Source organism: Cryptotermes secundus, unplaced genomic scaffold (genome assembly GCF_002891405.2).
Source record: "Cryptotermes secundus unplaced genomic scaffold, Csec_1.0 scaffold737, whole genome shotgun sequence".
In the NCBI taxonomy this organism is placed as follows: Eukaryota; Metazoa; Arthropoda; class Insecta; order Blattodea; family Kalotermitidae; genus Cryptotermes; species Cryptotermes secundus.
The window spans coordinates 1,774,174-1,793,737 of NW_019727105.1; the positions used below are offsets into that span (position 1 = coordinate 1,774,174).

At 44.6% G+C, this 19,564-nt stretch overlaps 1 protein-coding gene across 1 annotated transcript in view; it reads left to right on the forward strand.

Moving 5' to 3' along the window:
• LOC111864475 (LHFPL tetraspan subfamily member 1 protein-like) overlaps positions 1–19,564 on the forward strand; it is a 262,829-nt gene that overhangs the window by 2,407 nt on the left and 240,858 nt on the right. The gene's annotated exons all lie outside the window — the stretch shown is intronic.

Consider the following 19,564-nt stretch of genomic DNA (forward strand, 5'->3'; position numbering starts at 1 on the left):
GTTCTGTGTTTGTGTACAGGTAGAGGCCTTGCGACGAGCTGATCACACGCCCAAGGAGTCCTACCGTATGTCTAAGATCTAGAAAAACCGAAGTGAACGGAGAAGTTCATGGAGGTAGGCCTAGGCCCACTGGGGCTGTAGTGCCAAGGGGAAACAAAATGTTTGTAGATATTGAAAAGTATAAATCATATGAGCTCAATGACCCAGTTTGCAGTTGTTTTGACATTTGTATTAGAACCGGGGACCCACTTTAAGAATACTTTTCTTGTTTGTCAAAGTCTTCTGGCAAACGGATACATCAGTAGATTAATGTGCCCAAGTTACAGTTAAATTGTATTGAGTATGTAAACAGTAAGACTTGAGCTTATGGGCCTAGTTTTTAAGAAAGGTGGAGAGCCTATTATTACAATATTCAGCGAGCATTGCGCTAGCTTGGGGAGCTGGGATAGCTCAGTCGGTATAGTGGCGGGCTACGGACTGGACGGCCGATGTTCTTTTCCTGGCAGAGGCAACACATTTTTCTCTACTCCACAGCGTGCAGACCGACCGTGGGAATCACCCAGCCTCATATCCAATGGGTACGAGGGCTCTTCCCCGGAAGGTAAAGCGGCCAGGTCATGAAGCTGACCACTCACCTCCATCTAGTGCCGAGGTCAAGAATGGTGGAGCTATAAGTCCGCTCCCCCATACATCTTCATGGCGTGGTCCATAATTAATTAAGCACAGGGACGACTTTGCCTTTTCATCACGCTAGCTGGCATCTGCCTGTGAAAGAGCCAGTAGTTAAACGTGAAGGACTTTGCAGAATAGCCCGGTGTGAGACCCGGATCCGAACTCAGTAGCCCTATGTATCGAATACAGGTTCGACCGATTTTGCTGAGTTAACCTGTTCGATACAGAATGTAGCTGGACTCGTTATTAATCTCTGTAAAAGATGCGTGCCTTCAGAACCGCGTGTTCGCCTCACCTACTAAAGCAGACACGGTGCCCTAGATCGTATTGGTTTTCTGCGCGGAATTTAATCAAGCCCAGCCAGTACCCGATAACCTGTACAGATAAATGCTTGCATACGAGTGCACTATCTTGCGTGATTCCGATGTTCAAACTTTTGCGTTGTGTACAATTTACAACCCAATTTTATTTTTACATTAACAGAAGAGACATTACTGTAATATCAAGTAAAGAGGTCCTGGAAATAATTTTTTTTGCATAATTTCCTGCAAATGTTTCCACATGAAAGCTGTGATCAGCGGGAAATATTTAACAAGTAATGTAGTGTCAGTTGAACATTTAATGGAAACTCGCATTTTTTGCATAAATTGTATTGGTATTCTCTGTAAAATCGCTGTTTTGTTACGTCAAGTTTTAAAGGCTAACATTTAGGGGAGACCCAATAATGGGCTTGTATGTATTCAGAAAGTAATCATGACTTATAGCGCTCTCACACGTGAGCTTGACGCATAAAGACACAAACACACACACACATATATATGAGTGACGATAGACGGTGTTTGGATTGGTAATTGGATTTGTGGAACACTTACTGATCGTAACTACAAGTAACAACAGAGCTATCGTTAATTCACACACACTGCAATTCACTAGAGCACTCGCTAAGTCTTTTCAATCTGCTGTGTTTTCACCAGTCGTTGCCTGAACGGCTTCAACGGTGTACGTTCCCCATGCTCTGGATTCCCGAACTATCCCGTGCCTCAGATACCAGCTTCTAACAGCAGCAGCTCACAACGACCGAACTGCAGCAGTGCTCTAACTGGTTGCTCATCAAACTACTCGCTTCACTCAACTGTATTCATCTGCACTGCACTCACTAACTGAAGTGAACTCGGTCGGTCGAATCATCTTGACTCGGAACGGACGTACAGAGAACACCGCTTGAAACATGTCTTATATCGTTGCTTGACGTCAACAAGGACGTGACGTGTACCTACGTTGCGTGTGTACGGGCCATTACCTAGCAACGGAACTACATGCTATAATATTGTTTCATATAGACTGTTGCTAGGCAACGACCGCGAAATAAGCAGTCATATAACAGCCGTTATTAAGTAACTTGGCGTGTTTTAAGCCACTGCATTTACTTTAGAACTGAGCAAACCACGAAAACATGTCAGAACAGCCGGGCCCTTGTCGAGATTCCATCCCAAGACCTCCGGAATAAGCAGCGGGTGTTCAGTCCGCTCCGCGAGGAGTAGGTAATACGGTGTCCGCTAAGCGCCGGTAATGCAGGAAACGCTTTTGTGCAGACCAGACGGGGAAGAATGTTCGCTACAGGTTTTTACTGGCTGACTCATTGCTCGTTGCACTGCCCTTGCATCGACCGGTAGCGATTCTGCTTGGCATGACAAGACCACTGGCTGACTAACTGAATGATGAAGTACTAACCCACACACTGAATGACAATTATAGCTCGGCAAAGCAAAATACTCTCTTGGTGAGATTTACAGCTATCGAATATAATACAGTGTTTACTTATGAGTAGTCACTTCCACAGCCAATACAGCATGACTTCTCGATAGTGAAACATCGTGTCTGCAACTAAGCATTGCGTGTAATTTATAGCCACGCGACATCTTGTGAAGAGGGCAAGAAAGATGGTCTTACAATTTCTGTAAGCAAATAGTTTTGAAGTTAAATATTAATGCTCACATTCGAAAGTAACGCAGTTCTGTGATTTATTTATCGATTTTATCGCCGTCATTCCGGGTCAACACGACGCTATATAAGGGCGAGGCCACACTAAGGAAACTGGCAACCGCAACGCAACCGCAACTTCCGAGAATTGTTATCAGCCTGAGTTGAACACATGTTACTGAATGGAGCAGCTGCATTGCCGTTTCCTCAATTTGCGCTGCTCAATTCAGTAACATGTGTTCAACTCAGGCTGATAACAGTTGTCGGAAATTGCGGTTGCGTTTCCAGTTTCCTTGGTGTGCCCTCGCCCAAACTGAACAGACAAACAACTAAGTGAGCTAACCGAACTGCAGGTAAATAAGCTGTCAAGTAGCTAACTCAGTAGACCACACGAAACAAAATATGCCCTTTAGTTTATTTTCGTATTACAGCAGACAGTTTGGTATTTCTTCAGTTTCCATAATGGGGTGAAACTGAGTCCACTTGGTACGTCGGCCACTAATTGGCCTGTTTTACCAGCTCCGGATGGTAGATGATGAGTGTGGAGCAGTCGCGCGGAATGAGAATTGGCAGGGGAAACTGAAGTACTCGGAGAAAACCTGCCCCAGCGCCACTTTGTCCACCAAAAATCCCACATGCCCTGACCTGGGCTCGAACTCGGGCCGCCGCAGTGGGAAGCTAGCGACTAACCTCTTGAGCTATGGCGCAGCCGAATCCGTTAAATACTTTAATCCCTGCTGTATGAATCTGATAGTTTCATCACTGGCTCAAAATCTTGACAGTTGATTCTCTCCCGTTATGCTGTATTATAATCCATCACCGAATTCTCATAATCTATTAGCTTATTTAGAGAGGGTGGGTTTCCCCATGCACCGCGACCAGTTTGATCTATTGTGCTTCCCTCTACGATATTCTACCAGTCTCTTTACCCTACCGATAAATGGTGCGTACCATCAGTCCTGCCGAGCAAGCGAGTTCGGCCACTTGCTTAGCGGTGTCTATAATGCTTACCCCATCTATCGGAGGCCTTAGAGGCTATTGTTGGGCGGGAAACGTCCTGGAATTTGGCTCAGTGATCCCCTTTGGGGATATGAGGTTCTTTTACGTGCCGTAAAGTTACGACACGGGACACAGAGCTGAAAGTCCCTCCCAGAGGACTTGTTCCCTGAATTTTTCCGCCCTTAAAAATTCGACGACCTCCGCCGGGTATTTGAACCCGCGTACCACGAGTCATGAGGTGGGAACGTTACCTCTAGACTACAAAGGCCGCTTATTAAGTGAGTAGCGGTAACGTGTCTGCCTTGTGCACTGGGTGGTCTCCCTGCGTACTTCTTTCATTGCACTGACGCTACTTGACGTCACATTTTATACTGCGTCACCAACTGCGTAATGAAGTACAGTAATTTTCAGTTTCTTCAGTCAGATACTGGAATTAAGCTTGGAATATTATACGATCGTAGAGGATTTCATGAAGATCACTCATTTCATTCAGTATTCTGATGAACAGACACATGCCCCTGAACTAACTCCCATCGAGCAGAGTCATTCTGGAGAAGTTAATAGCCGCTATGATGGCCAAGAGTTAGTCTCCGGAGCCCGGAAGTTCATTACCGTATTTTTGAAAATGTTCCACTGGTCCCTCTTCTGAGCCACACGAATCCAGCCCTCGTCCTCGCATTTATTTCCTTAGCCTCCTCTGCACACCTCTGTCTTCAAGCGGTCTCTTCCCTTCAGTTGTTCCAACATATATTCGTATCATGCAAGAACCGGAATAGCACAGTCGGTATAGCGACTGGCTACGTGGGGGGTGACGGCCAAGGTAAGATTTTTCTCCTCCCCACGTCTCCCAGACGGGTTCTAGGGCCCAGCGCCCTATCCAGTGGCTACAGGGAGCTCTTTCCCCGGAGGGTAAAGCGGCCGGGGCGTTAGGATGATCACTCACCAACTAGTGCCGAGGTCAAGAATACGTGGATCTATACGGCCACCCACTTTACGTCTTCATGGCTTAGTGCTGAAGATGTTAAGCACAGGGACAACTTTGCCATTCGTATTATGCAATTCTCGTCGCTCCAAGGCGTGACACGTGCCTGGCCCATCACATCTCCTTTGATTTGATCACTCCAGTTAGATTTTATAAAGAATACGAATTATGAATTTTTATTGTGCAGTTTTCTCCATTCTTCAGTTACTTTCTTTCTTTTAGGTCCAAATATTCCCATCAGCACTCAGTTCTCAGGAAACGAGGAGGCTGCCTTTCCTTTTAGAGACGAGACTCAATATGGGAGGGTAAGCGTGTTCGCTGTAGTTGAGTAACTCTTGTATTCCATACGGACCCTTCGCTTTCTCCTGTCGATATATTCGTTAGGTAAACCACGCACAGTTTATCACACAGGTGTTTAGTGTCCTAATGAAGTGTACTGTCATTTTATTTACATCTTTTGTGTACGGTGTGACGACCATTTACCGGAATTTGTGTTCCATTATGCAGTTCGAATGCATGGCAATGACTGGCAGCAACATTTTCCCAATGGAAATTAATTTTGGAAGTTTAACCTTCCAGGTTTATGCTATGGTATGATTGCTGCAATTATGTATGTTGCCAGCATAATTTTTTCATATTTCTGTAGGCTTTTTTAAGTCACGTGAGGAATTTTATCCTTTTCCTTTCTTTCCCTCCCTTGTGATTGTTTTCGGTCTAGAAACCTGAGATTAACGGCCAGGGGGATCCGTTGCGCCCACCACGTGACATCCTCTATCCGCAACAGTTGGTACTAACTTTGCCGACAAGCGGCCGTCTCTCGGTCGGTATAGTTCGCTTGCGTTCTACAGGCCACGGAGTTTCTGTTTGTTTTACATTTCCCTGTGGGTAAATGCTCGTAAGACAGAATTAGCTGTTTATAACTACGACAGGATCCGGCTTTACTGCCATGAATGTTAATTTTTCATACGTGGTAACAGAAAACAGATAATTTCAATATGGGTTGCAGCTAATAATTCACGTCACTGCTCACATCTTGCAACCATTGCTTAGCAAACGATTTCTGATTTTTCCTTGTGTTGTAGTAAAAAGAAAGTAAATGTAAAGCTATTCCTGTAACAGGCCATGGAGGCCCATAGGGTTGTGAGATGTTGAGGTTCCCACATTATCTAGGCAATCGGCTCATAGACGGCGGCAAGGTTGTCAGCCTTACGCGCCGGCCGCCCTTTACCACCAAGAACATTCCAAGAATATTCCTGGTACTCATTTCTGTTATAGGCTGAGTCGACACCAGGGCCATAGTGCGGTTGGAAGGTAAATTGAAAAAAAAAAATCAGTGACGTCATCGGGATTCGATCCCGTCACCTTCCGGCTTGTAGCATAGTGCCTCAACCAACCACGCTACCGGGTGCCCCCCCTTATGTTGTAGGCACTATGCTATAAACCGGAAGGTGACGGGATCGAATCCCGATTAGGTCATTGAATTTTTTTCAATTTACCTAATCCTTCCAACCGAACTATGGCCCTAGGGTACTGTATTGGCACTTGCCTCTAGGGAGTAAGGCAGTCCACGCAGAATCAGAATCATGGAGCGGGTCTGTGCAACCTGGGACCTCCAGGATACGAAGTGCTAACCACTGCATCGTGACGTTCGGTGTCTGAACTGTGTGTAGAAGTGGGATGAAGTAACGGATCACATGCCTGCAAATTCTTTGTGCTGGACTTTATGGCGCTGTCCATATCTATACAAGGCTGCACAAATCCTAGGAGCCAGGTCGCCATGGCGCCTTACATTGTCATGATAGCGCTTAGAATTTTCTTCCTATTGTGATCAGTCAAAGAGGAACATTTTCCTCGTTGATTTCTTTCTTTTAATTTTTATTTTCCTATCTTTATCTCCTTCCCTCCTTTTTCCTTTATTCCTTCCCTATCTCTGTTGTTGTCCGTCCTATCGTCATTCCTCTCCTTCCTTCTTCGTTTCCTCCTCTCCATCTTACTCCTGTTACGTAGTGCCACTTTATCTCATGACCTCAATTTCTGCATTCCTTTTACTTGTTCATCTTATCATCTTTCCTCTCCCCATATTCTATCACAACAGGCCGTTGGGTCATGACATGAGCATGAAAGGAACTGGCTCCCAGTTGGAGATGACTACTAGAGACGTAGGAAATGTGTGCAGGGCTCATCAAGACTATATAGCATCATATGGTGGGTTGACCGATGACTTGGAAAGGATTTGGAAGGAAGCCTCCGTGGCCTAACCGAGGTGCTATCTTGCTATTTGCCTGGACGTACTGAGGAAAAGTACAAAAAACGTAGGTCAGGGTAACGGATATCCCGGCCGATGTTCGAACGAGCATCTTCCAAATGCACTTCTAGAGCTTTACCGTTACACCAACCTACTCGGTCATATTCATGAAGAATGGGCCCACATGAAGAATATTTGTATCGCAGCAACACAGCTTCTGCCTGGACAATGCGGGAGTATATTCGTGTTCACAAAGCCGTGTGCAGCAGTCCCATAGCCTCACGAATTTACACTGTATACCCCAAATTTTCGTTTTGCGAACATTGGGTCAAGGAATTTTCGTGTTAACGTACAGAAAAAATGAACACATTGTTTTTACAGACGTAATTAACTTTCGCCAGAAGAAAGAAAACACGCGAAGCCATTTGGGCATGACCGGCCGTGCCAGCAGTCTGCCTCGCCGACTCTGTTCTGTATTTTTGGGTGCATTAGTCGTTCTTGTATAAGATGGTTGGGACATGTCGAGAGAATGGAAGATAATGCAATGGCAAAGAGAATGTTAAAAGGAAGGCTATATTCCAAAAGAAGAAAAGGAAAACCCAGGATGATATGGCTAGACGATGTTGAGAACGACCTGAAGAAGATGAAGGTGGAAGGATGGATAGAGAAGATGAGGAATAGAGAGCAGTGGAGACTGGTTTTAGAGGAGGACAAGCCTCACCCAGGGTTGTAGCGGCGAGTGGTAGGTAGGTAGGTAGGTAGGTGGGTAGGTAGGTAGGTAGGTAGTCATTCTTGTAAGTTCTGTCTCGGATTGCCCTTCATCATTATCTTAAGTGCTCATCACAGCACCAAATACGCTATATACGTACATACGTACACAGGCTACGTACATACATACGAGCCGTCAGTCAGTCAGTCAGTCAGTCAGTCAGTCAGTCAGTATAATAACTAACTGTGAGGTGTATCACCGGAGTTCGATTCCTATCGGTGGTAGAAGTCCTTCCTTTCACCACCACGTCCGGGCCTGATCTGCGACAAACTATATCTCCTCTCTAATGGATATCGGGGATCTTTCTCTGGGGTAAAGTGACCGGAGCGTGAAGCTTACCACTCCCATATAGTTCTGAGGTAAGGAATGCACGTGGGGGTGGGCTTTGGATTGTATAAGGATGCTTTTAGTGTCTAGACTGTATAGCATCAGGTGGTAACGTGACGAACTGGAAGGAATCAATCATGGCCTTATCGAGGTGTTATCCCAACCTTTTCCTGCAGAAACTGAAGAAAACCACGGAAAACCTCAGGATAGCTGATATCTCGGCCGAGATTCGAACCGAGCACCTCCCAAATAAAAATCTGGAGCTTTACCTCAAGGTGAACTTATTCTGTTGTAAAAATACTTGGAACTACATCTCCCCCATACGTCTTCATAATATGCTGATTAATTAAGGACAGTAACTTTACCTTAATATATACATGCATTTAATTATATGATCATAAATAAATACATTATTTTAAACGTCTCTCCATGTGCCTCAACTTGATCGTGACTCAGTACCGTCTCCGAAACATGAAAGTGGTTAGTATCATCGTGATTTAAAATGAAGGTTACGTGTTCTTTACTCGAGGTGCATAAAGTGAACGGATTATAGGGAGAGTGTGTCTGTCCCTGTGTATGTTTTGCCTGTGAAGGCATTCAGAGGATTACCTGCCGTGATACTGTCGGCGGGATTTCATTTCGGCTCTTCAGTCTGTTCAGTGTAAATGCTGGACTTAAAGCTCGAAGTGCATTTGATGATTTTTCTCCAAAATAAATCGTAAAGAAGTGTAGGGCCTGCATGACATAAATTTTAACTCCATGGGGCAAACTCCTTCTTGAGAAGTTAATGGTAGCTCAGCTGGTTAAGAAATACTCCACCTTTTAATATTAATCCGAAGATCTATAAGTGTCGTCACTAGAGTCCGCTGCTGATCCTTATGCTGAGCCAGATAAATCTTGAGCATTCCCTCAGATCTTATTTATTAAAAATCAATTTTAATATTATAATTCTCTTTACATCTAAGTTCACACATAGCCTCTGGCATGGACGGATTCTTTGGATAAAAGACCTAATTGGAATACAATATGGTGGAATAGATTGGATTGATCTGGCTTAGGATAGGGTCCAGTGGAAGACTATTGTGAACACGGTAATAAACATCCGGGTTCAGTTCTTGTGTTTCTGGACGTTCCTGTGCTTTATTAAAAACAATGTTGCGGAGACTGGATTCTGCCCTTCACCGGAGATACGGACTACCTCTGTCGATTGAGCCCAAATGAGTAAATTTCATCTGAAGACGGAGACAGAATCCAGCCTCTGAAACGTTGTCTGTTAAAAAAAAATAGAACGTTGGATAATGTCCAGAAATACTGTAATTGCATTAACATACCTTCGACACAAACTTTTATATCTAAACCTTCTGGTTCAATAAAATGTTGGGAAATTCTTGAGTAGCTGCGCAACTGGCGTCTTGTCAAGAAGGGTTCAACTGCATGGAGTTAGCTGGTCTATGCTCTTCAGGCTTTTCGAAATGTTCCGACCATTTCACCATCCTCTGTTTGCTCACCCTAATAATAGGCCCGTAAAACTTATGTAGGTCCAGACACTGTCGGAAATGTAACTTGCTTTCCTTGTATCTTTTAAATACATATTGGCACCGAGAAGGATTTCGAGTAAATCCATAGCTCCTAATGGGATCGAATATCCCGACGTAATATCAATGATATTGAACCAAATAGAAGGAAAATGCCTCACCTGTGCTAATACTTGGTCTCCAGCAGAATGTGTAACAATGCAGAGTGGGTTTATGCGGTGTTATTTTCTTTTTCACTAGTAAACTGACGCCTTTGAAGTGGGCTATATGTATATGACCTGTTCCAAATCCCAGAATGCCAACACCTTTTCACTTCTCTCATGTTGCTAATAGTCACCTTCCCTTTGACACAGAGTAACTTATGTGTTTATGTAAAAGCTGTATCTTGCTTTCTAACGTTTTTTTTAGCGGGATTTAGTTTTGGGAACAGCGATAAAATACTAATCGAAAAGTTTTTGTGTTACCCAGAGGAAGGTTGAAAAACTAGCTTAGAATATACGCTCACACGTTTGAATGTAAAAGCAGCAGAAGTCATACTGCAGACAGATGTGATTCGCACCGCGGACCTGTCTGGAAGCAGCATTCTGATCCTGTTAGTATACTTCGTTGGAGAGTCTGTACTTCCAGTCGCTGTGGCTTCAAAACTTGCGAAGGGTGGGTACGGGTTTTAAATCGGTTCGGCGAGGTCTGGGATAGGTTTAAAAAAGCTGATATTATAAATTGCAAGTGTATATTGTTACGTGTCCGGGGTTCCGTGATTGATAACGGGTTCTGAATTGGATGACTTGATTTATTGACACTTTCTTTACAATTATCCTTAATTACAGTTAATTATAGCAGCTCACAATGAATGACTGCCTAACACCCGTTCCATTCCTCACTGGACTACGAGTGCCTTCTCTTCCACTGTGATTGACTTGGTTCTGATTTACTTATGGGTGACTTCTTCTACGAACGACTTACGAATCACTAAGGACGAATGACGAATGAAGAATGAATCCGTTCAGAGTCAAAATAAAAGTCACATTGCGACTGACAAGTCGGTCAGTCAGTCAGTAAATCTTGGTGTCGAGCCCCATCTGTGGCTCATGACGAGATATTTATTACTGTTTGACAGTTTCGGTCTAGTTTCTGTGGGCGCCCTCTCTGACGAGATGACGGGTCTGTCTTTTGTATATGCCGCTTGTCCTTGCCAGCTCAGTCTTTCTCGGGTCCGAGTCCCTTGGTACTCACGACCATATTTTACAGTCTCAGATTTGAGACTTCCCTTTTCGTCGCCTCCTACGACTCACAGGGTCACAGTGGAGGTATTCGACCCCGCCTCCACACGGGGGCGTTCTGAATCCGTTCTTCTCTGCGCGGCCGCTTATGTGTTCTCCGGTAACCATGGAGAACGTTTGTTGCGTGTCCGTTGACACGGGAACTCGTTCCGTGCCAAGTCGGTCTCCAAGAATCCACATCTCTATAGAAACGTGTTTTAATTTCGTAGTAACACTTTGTTCCCATAAGCCTATCCTTTGCTGCGGACACTTGTATAGCAAGCCGTTGGCTAGCGATTGAGGTATCTGCGGCGCTTCTCTGACTGCACACTTACGGCGTTCAGGCGTCATGTCACAATATTAATAGTTGCAACAGATATTGTGATCGTGCACCTGTTTCGTCCGCCACAAGGTGTCCCAGTGCACAGGTATATCGACATGTATGAATGTGATGATGTCACCAAATTGTGGCGGAATAGAATACGGTTGTGCCTGGTTCCGACAGCAGCCCAAAGAATTTTATGCTGCTGGTTTTCAGGGGCTTGTGAAACGATGGGACAAGTGCCTCAATGTACAGGGAGATTATGTTGAGAAATAAAAGCATTCTTCAAATCAGTACTCTTATTTGTTTAAGTTCTACATCCATTTGTAACTTGACTTATTGACTTACCCTTGTATAGGCCGCGCTATAGCTCAAGCGGTTAGTCGCTGGCTTCCCACCGCGGCGGCCCAGGTTCGATCCCGGGTCTGGTCAAGTGGGATTTGTGGTGGACAAAGTGGTGCTGGGGAAGGTTTTCTCCGAGTACTTCGGTTTCCCCTGCCAATCTTCATTCCACCAATTGCTCCACAATCACCCTCACCTATCATACTGGGCTGGTACAATAGACCAGAAGTGGCCGCAGTACAAGAGTATTAGTCCCACCCACTAGCAATGAGAAAAAAATACCATCGTATATCTCGACTGTAACCGCATTAAACTTGTAAATCATCGTAAGATTTTAGGTTCTCACAGCGGTGGTTAGGAAGAGTACCATCGTCTGGGATATAGCGCCGTGTAGTCCATTGGTCTGAATGTTTTCGGGGTAAACTGATAGTTCTTGAATGGCGGATAGATGCCTGCGCATGGCCGTGTCATTTTCGGGAGAAACACTAATGACCCGTTTAAATACAAAGATAGTCATTCCTATTCGTGAGCTCAAAAGGCATCGAAACTGTGACGCAAGAAAAGTACATGATTTAGGGGCAACATGAAGCTGGAAGAGCCAGCATCTGCTAAATGATTCATTGAGGAGGTTAAAAATCGCTTTCAATTTTACATCCTCACATTCAGACTTTTTATACTAACAGAAAGAAAACACCAACTCAGAGACGCGTTTTTCTGATGGGCTCCATTTTGTTTCTTTTGTTGCTTTGATGATTACTTAAGTGACCCGCCTAGTGGGTCTGAGTGGCATCGTTTGTTTCGTAACACGGGCAAACAAACAAGTGGGGGTGTTCAACCCTTCTGCAGCCGTGGTCAGCATCCTCAATGAGACGTCGCATCGATTCTGTGGGGACCATACGGCTTGTGTATGTAGAAAACAGTTGTCTGATGTTGCTAAGCAGAAGCTGAACAGAAAATAGTGTCATGCTTTGTGTCACAGTGCGATCCAGTCCTTATTCTCGGAAATTAAAACTTCACTGTCGTTTAAGCCTTAAACGTTAGTGAATTTTTAATGTTGGTAAATAAATGTTGCGCTTATTGGTATAAGCGCAACATTTATTAACCAACATTTATTATATGCCTTGACATTCGCTATGAAATAGCCTTCTTGTATATCACTTACGTTATTGTGGTCGTAAAATCTCAGGCCTATTTCGAGATTTTAACTTTTCAGCATTATTGTAATGTAGCATGCCGAATGTCTCAACGACTTTGCGAGCTTTCTCCTCATTTTATAAGTATTCACATTTTGCCATTTGAATTTGATGTTAATAATGAAATTATAATTAACAAGTGCACCTCGTACTCTTCAAGCTGGGATAAGAAGCTCCTGTACATCTCTCCCTTGCAGGTAAAGAATTCGTTACACAGAGCTACAGGGTTTGTCAGGAAAGTAATGCAATTAAGTTCGTAAAAAATTATTCAAGATATCGTTACAAACGTTTAAAATTCTTCAAAATACTCCACTTGGGCATCCACACACTTTTTCCAGCGACTTTTCCATGCACGGTACGCATCCTGGAAGGCGTCGATGGGGACCTTGTTTAGAGCCTTTGTCATGGCGGTTTGGATCGCTTCAGTGGTTCCAAAACGGGTTCCTTTTAGGGCGATCTTGATCCTCGAGAACACATAGAAGTCTTCCGGAGCCAGGTCAGGACTGTAGGAGGGCTGGGGCAACGTTGCCAAGCTGTGCTTCGCCAAAAACTCCCGGAAGCGCAGAGCGGTGTGGCTGGGAGCGTTGTCGTGGTGCAGCTGCCATGTGCAAATTGTCGGTAACGATGTCGTGCACAGTGGTTTTCGGAACACTGAGAGTCTCTGCTATCATCCGAACACTCATTCGACGATCGGTATTTAAAAGAACACGAACACGAGACACATTTTTGTCACTTTTGCTGGTTGACGGCCGTCCAGAGCGGGTCTCATCCTCCACCTCTTCCCGACCATTTTTAAACAACTTCAACCGCCTGGAGACTTGAGAATATGAGAGAGCAGAGTCCCCGTAGGCTTCCTGAATCATTTGGTGGGTGTCGGCGAGGCTTTTGTTCAGTTTAGCACAGAACTTGATCGCGTAACGTTGTTCGATGGTTTTTTCCATTGCGCGTCGTGACACAGGCACTAACAGGAGGTTCACGGAAACAGCGATCCTGACGTTCCCAGAGCTCAGAGCAGAGTGAGCGTGGAAGCGTTGTGAAGCTAAGAGTCCCCCCCCCTTTCCCAACCGTTTCGAACGCGCTGAGACCAGGAGGAGCGCCGGGATAAAACAAATTGCATTACTTTCCGGACAAACCATGTATGTCACATTTATATGCCTAAGACTGTCTTATCATTTTGAACCTACTTAAACGAATGGGGATGAAATTATCAGGGTCTATGAAATAAGCGGAAGGAATATTAAATACTCATGAAATTTTAGAAAGAAAATCAGGGTGGATATCACTTGGGAGATAGAGGGTCAAGGAGGAGAATAATATTTTCACGTGTCTGTGGTTTGCGTGACGAATATAACGGGTTCTGGATTAGATGATTGGATTTATTGACACTTCTCTTACAATTACAATCGATTATAACAGCTCACAATCAATGGCTGCCTAAGACTCTCACCATTCCTTACTGGACTACGAGTGTGTTCTATTCCCCTGTGACTGACTCGGTTCTGATTTACGAATCAGTCACTTTTTCAGCTTCCGTTGCCCGCTGGTTAATACTCCACAACTGAACACTGAACTATATTACGAATGCATCCCAATCACGGTTAACACTTTCTGATGAACTGAACTAACTCTTATATATAACTTCGGGGATATCCGAATATAAGTCACCGTGTCTTACAGTTCCTTTGATATTCTGTGTTTATTCGTTGCCACGGGAACGTGCTTACTGAACCGTTGCTGAGCAATGGTCTTCCGTCTCAGTTCGTTGCTGCGGGAAGATGTGCTTGGCGAGCCGTTGGCTAGCAATGGACTTCCGCTCTGGCTCCACTATTCCGGCATTGAGGCCTCATGTCCCAATATGAAAGCAGATTTTAGGGGTTTCGGTTCTGAGGATGTGAATTATATTGAAAATGTTCAGAACACGGTCCAGTACTTAAGGTGTGTAGAAATGGTTCCATAATGGTAGTACCTACACTTCTGCCGCGGAGGTGCACAGATATAAGCATAGTCATGTACCTAATAAGAATTTTACTGACGTCTAAGTCCACTAACACCTCTGTGGTGTCGCAGGCTTCTTCTTGTATATACTCGTATGCTGAAGCAAGCCAATTGGATTAGAGAAGGAGTAACTCCTAAAGTGAAATGGGATGAGGTAAATAATTTATCGTGGACACGGAACTGCATAAACAAAAGTTGAAAGCCCTGGCGATAGAGCTTCCCCATTTCTGTGGCGACGAGCAGTAAAAATAAGTGAAATTACAAGTCCTCGGAAAATGAATTTAATTGCAAATAGGGATATTCAGCGGCGAGAAAACTGCTTATATTAAATACTTTTCTTTTGTCTTTTACATATTCTGGGAGTACAGCCTGTGTCAGAATTTGTAATCCTACAGAAGGACCACTAACCTGCGTCTCCTACACGGATTAAGGCTAGATGTTAGTCCTGTAAAACTCTTGGAATTCCGCCCTGATTGTATTTAAAGGAGAATATAATTATTAACGTTCCAGTAGCTTTCAGTCTGCACCAAAAGCAGGTCACTAACGGGTTCGATCCCGGGTCTGGTCAAGTGGGATTTGTGGTGGACAAAGTGGCACTGGGGCAGGTTTTCTCCGAGTACTTCGGTTTCCCCTGCCAATCTTCATTCCACCAATTGCTCCACAATCACCCTCGCCTATCATCTGGGACTGCTACAATAGGCCAGAAGTGGCCGCAGTACAAGGGACTTAGTCCCACCCGACTAGCAATAAAAAAAAGAGCGTAGTTTCTAGATTACGGTATTCGACGTGGCGTCCGTCGCATAGAACATAGAGTTGGCTTTCTGCCTTTTGTGTTACCCTTCGGCGTTGCAGATGGGTTGACTATTCACCGTCGCTCCCTCTCACGTATCTGCTCTCCCAAGCCGAGCTTCCGCTGCCTCGCCACCTTCCTCCTGCAATTACCAACAGATTGAAAGGTATCTGTCTAGAACGGTACGTGAGTATAAGATAAAGTTGTCCCTATGTTTAACTAATTAAACAATACGCCAGGAAGGCATATGGGGAATGGATGTATTTTTTTTTCTTGGCACTACAGCCCCAGTGGGCCTAGGCCTACCTCCATGAACTTTTCCGTTCACTTCGGTTTTTCTAGATCTTGCACATACGGTAGGATTCCTTGGGCGGGTGATCAGCTCGTCGCAAGGCCTCTACCTGTACCCAAAAACAGAAAAACGCACACACAAACATCCATGCCCTGAGTGGGATTCGAATCCACGATCCCGGCCTCCGAGCGAGCGAAGACAGTGCATGCCGAATGGATGTATAGATCCAAATTTTCTTGACTTCGGCACTAGCTAAAGGTGGTCAGCTCCAAGATCCAGCCGCTTTACTCCGGAGAAAGAGTCCCCGGTACCCACTGGATAGGAAGTTGTGTTGACCCCAGAGCCGGTCTAGATGACGTGTAGAAGAGAACATTCTTGACCTTACCGGGACTCGAACTCTGACCCCTCGGTCATCCAGCCAGTAGTCGCTATACCGACGCTATCATGGCTCCTACAATTGTCCTTGTGCTTAATTAATTAAGCACTACGCCGGGAAGGCATATGGGGAATGGATGTATAGATCCATATTTTCTTGACCTCGGCACTAGCTGGAGGTGGTTGGTCAGCTCCACGCTCCGCACTCTTGACCTTACCGGGAATCGAAGTCGGAACCCTAGGTCGTTCAGCCCGTAGCCAGTCGCTATACCGACCACGCAATCCCGGCCCTTCTAGAACAGTAAGTGAATGTTCGTGTATGAATTATTCATATTTAAGAATGATGGCGTTCACGCGAAGAATGCGATACCAGGAAGAAAGACACTGAACGATGGCCCTCCTCCATGTCCTATGGACCTATAAATTATCTCTCATTATTTTTATTCCTACACTGAAGGAGGTGGCTTTCCCGAGAAGCTGGAAACGTTTTCCGCTACTACACGATGTCAGAAACCACACAAAGCTCCCCGAGAATATTCACCTCCAATTTCAATTTGTCGGTTCAGTTTTGTGGAATAAATACGTTCCTTCCTGCGGCCAGTGTTCATATAAATCCATTATTCACGAACCATAAAGCCTGTGCGCTACGCAAATAAATTTATTTTTTGAGACGTTAGTTACTGTTTCCAGGCGAATGGCTTTAATACACTGGGCCTGTGTTAATGTCCAAGGAAGAGCCAATTTTCTCCCGCAGCAGTAATATCTGAATGGGCAAATTGCCCAGTAGTTACAGGGCTTTGATTTGTTTCTAGTCGAGTGGTTGCTGTCTCTCTCTTTCTAATTACGACTGTTATGATCGACTGGGCAGAGTAGGGCCCAGTTCATTCAGGCTATATCAAGCTTTTAGAAAAGTTTATTGCACGTTTGGTAGCTGGAGATGGAACAGGCGCCGAGCCTGTGAGTGCTGTATCCACTCCACGCGAAAAGCACGTCCAGCACTCAACCATGTTAACGTACGCGTGAAAAGTTGCGTTCTAGTTATGTATGCTTACGATCATTTTCTCCACGAATTTAAAGGTAAAACTAAATTAATATGTTCGCGCCATAGCTCAAGCAGTTAGTCGCTGGCTTCCCACCGCGGCGGCCTGGGTTCGATCCCGGGTCTGGTCAGGTGGGATTTGTGGTGGACAAAGTGGCGCTGGGGCAGGTTTTCTCCGAGTACTTCGGTTTCCCCTGCCAATCTTCATTTCACCAATTGCTCCACAATCACCCTCACCTATCATCTTGGGCTGATACAATAGGCCAGAAGTGGCTGCAGTACAAGGGACTTAGTTCCGCCCCACTAGCAATAAAAGAAATTAATATATTTGGGTAAGACAGTATGAAATCAAGCCCTCCTTGCTATCTGTTTCTTCCTTGGCTTACTCATCGACTCTGAAGACGGAGATGACATATTCCTCCGAAACGTCGGTTGATTTTCAGCATACTTAAAGGCGTTGTATCCTAGAAGACAGAACTTTTTGTAATGTTGCCTGGAACTTAGTCCCTGACATTAAGGGAAGAACATGGCTGAGAGTGTTTGAGACAGGGTGCTGAGGAGACCCAAGAGGGATTAAATAACAGGAAGCTGGGGAAAATTCATGATGAGGAGCTTCATAACTTTTACTCGTCGCCAAATATGATTAGAATGACAAAGACATGGAGGATGAGATGACACGGGCATAAGAACGCGTTTGTGAGGCGTGCATATAGTTTTTTTTTTTGAAAACCTGAAGGAAAACGACCACTAGAAGCACCTGGATAGTTTATATATGGGAGAATAATATTAAAATGAATCTTGGAGAAATAATATAGAGTGGTATGGACTGGATTCATTTGTCTCAGGATAGGGACCAATGGCGGGCTTTTGTGAACACGGCAGTGAACCTTCGGGTTCTATACATGATGGGAATTTCTTGAGTGACTGAGCAGATATTGACTTCTCAAGAAGGCCTCGGTTTCTTGGAGTTAGTTACTTAAAACTGGATGTATTAGTTTCTTACGTCCTACCCAATTTATCCTGAGCTGTGGTAGCAGAAGTGGTTTCTGATTTCATAATGTACTGGTCGAATTTCGATATAATTTTACTGGTGTACATAGTTTAATTTTACACCATATCTTCAGAGTATATAAAAGCATGGTCTCTCGCCTGAAGATAGGAGCAGAGACAGGGAGTGTTTAGGGACAGAGCGCTGAGGAGAACATTTGGCCCTAAACGAGAGAAAATAACAGTAGAATAGAGGAAACTGCATAATGAGGAGCGTCGTGGTTCGTCGCTAAATGTTATTACTTTGGTCAAATCGAGGACGGTGAGATTGTCAGGACATGCAGCATACATGGGGGAGATGAGATATGCATATAGTGATATCTCGGCCCGGTGAATTTTTATTTATGAGACGAGGGCCCGGTATAATTCATGCCAGGGTCCGGTATCGGGCCGCGTCCCAGCGGTTGAGAAACACTGGCATACAGCATTTTAGTCGGAAAACTTCACGGGAATTTCTGTCTTGGGAGACCAATGCATTGAGTGGAGGATAATATTAAAATTGAACTTACAGAACCAGGATATGAGGGTCTGGATTGGATTCATCTGTTTCTGGGTAGGTCCCAGTAGTAAGCTCTTGTGAAGGCCGCGCCATACCTCAAGCGGTTAGTCGCTGGCTTCCCACCGCGACGGCCCGGGTTTCATCCCGGGGTCTGGTCAAGTGGGATTTGTGGTGGACAAAGTGGTGCTGGGGAAGGTTTTCTCTGAGTGCTTCGGTTTCCCCTGCCAATCTTCATTCCACCAATTGCTACACAATCACCCTCACATATCATCTGGGGCTGGTACAATAGGCCAGAAGTGGCCGCAGTGCAAGGGACTTAGTCCCACCCCACTAGCAATAAAAAAAAGCTCTTGTGAACACCCAATAGACCTTTGGATTCTGTAATAGGCGGGAGATATTTTGATTAGCTTATTAGGTAAAGTCTGAGGAAGGTCTCTGATGCACGTATCCAGTTAGGCCTTGTGTCCCTACTGCGCTTAACTCTAATAATCCTGTGAATGAAGTATCGAAGTGTAAGATAGATCCTATACCGCAGCTAGTGCCACTGGTAACTGACTTCTGAGCCTGACATGCTCTTACAGTTGTAATTCCTGTTGCACTAAGCAGCTCGGAAATAATTCTTACTTGAAATTATTCTTCTGGATTGTATCCGCTCCGTTCTCTTTTGAATTCTTTTTTATTTTCTCAAGTTAAAAGTTCAAACTTCGTTATGAACTCCTTGACTTTCTGTCTGAAATGTTTGTTACTCAGATGGTGTGAACAATTTTCCCTCCTTTCGTGTGTATTATCTTTATTTCCAGACGTTTCTTCCTCCCGTGTCGAGTTAACGAAATGTAATTTCTTTACTTTGACAAGTTTCAGCGCTCGACAAGATGTGAAGGCGGTGAAGATTAAACGCGGCT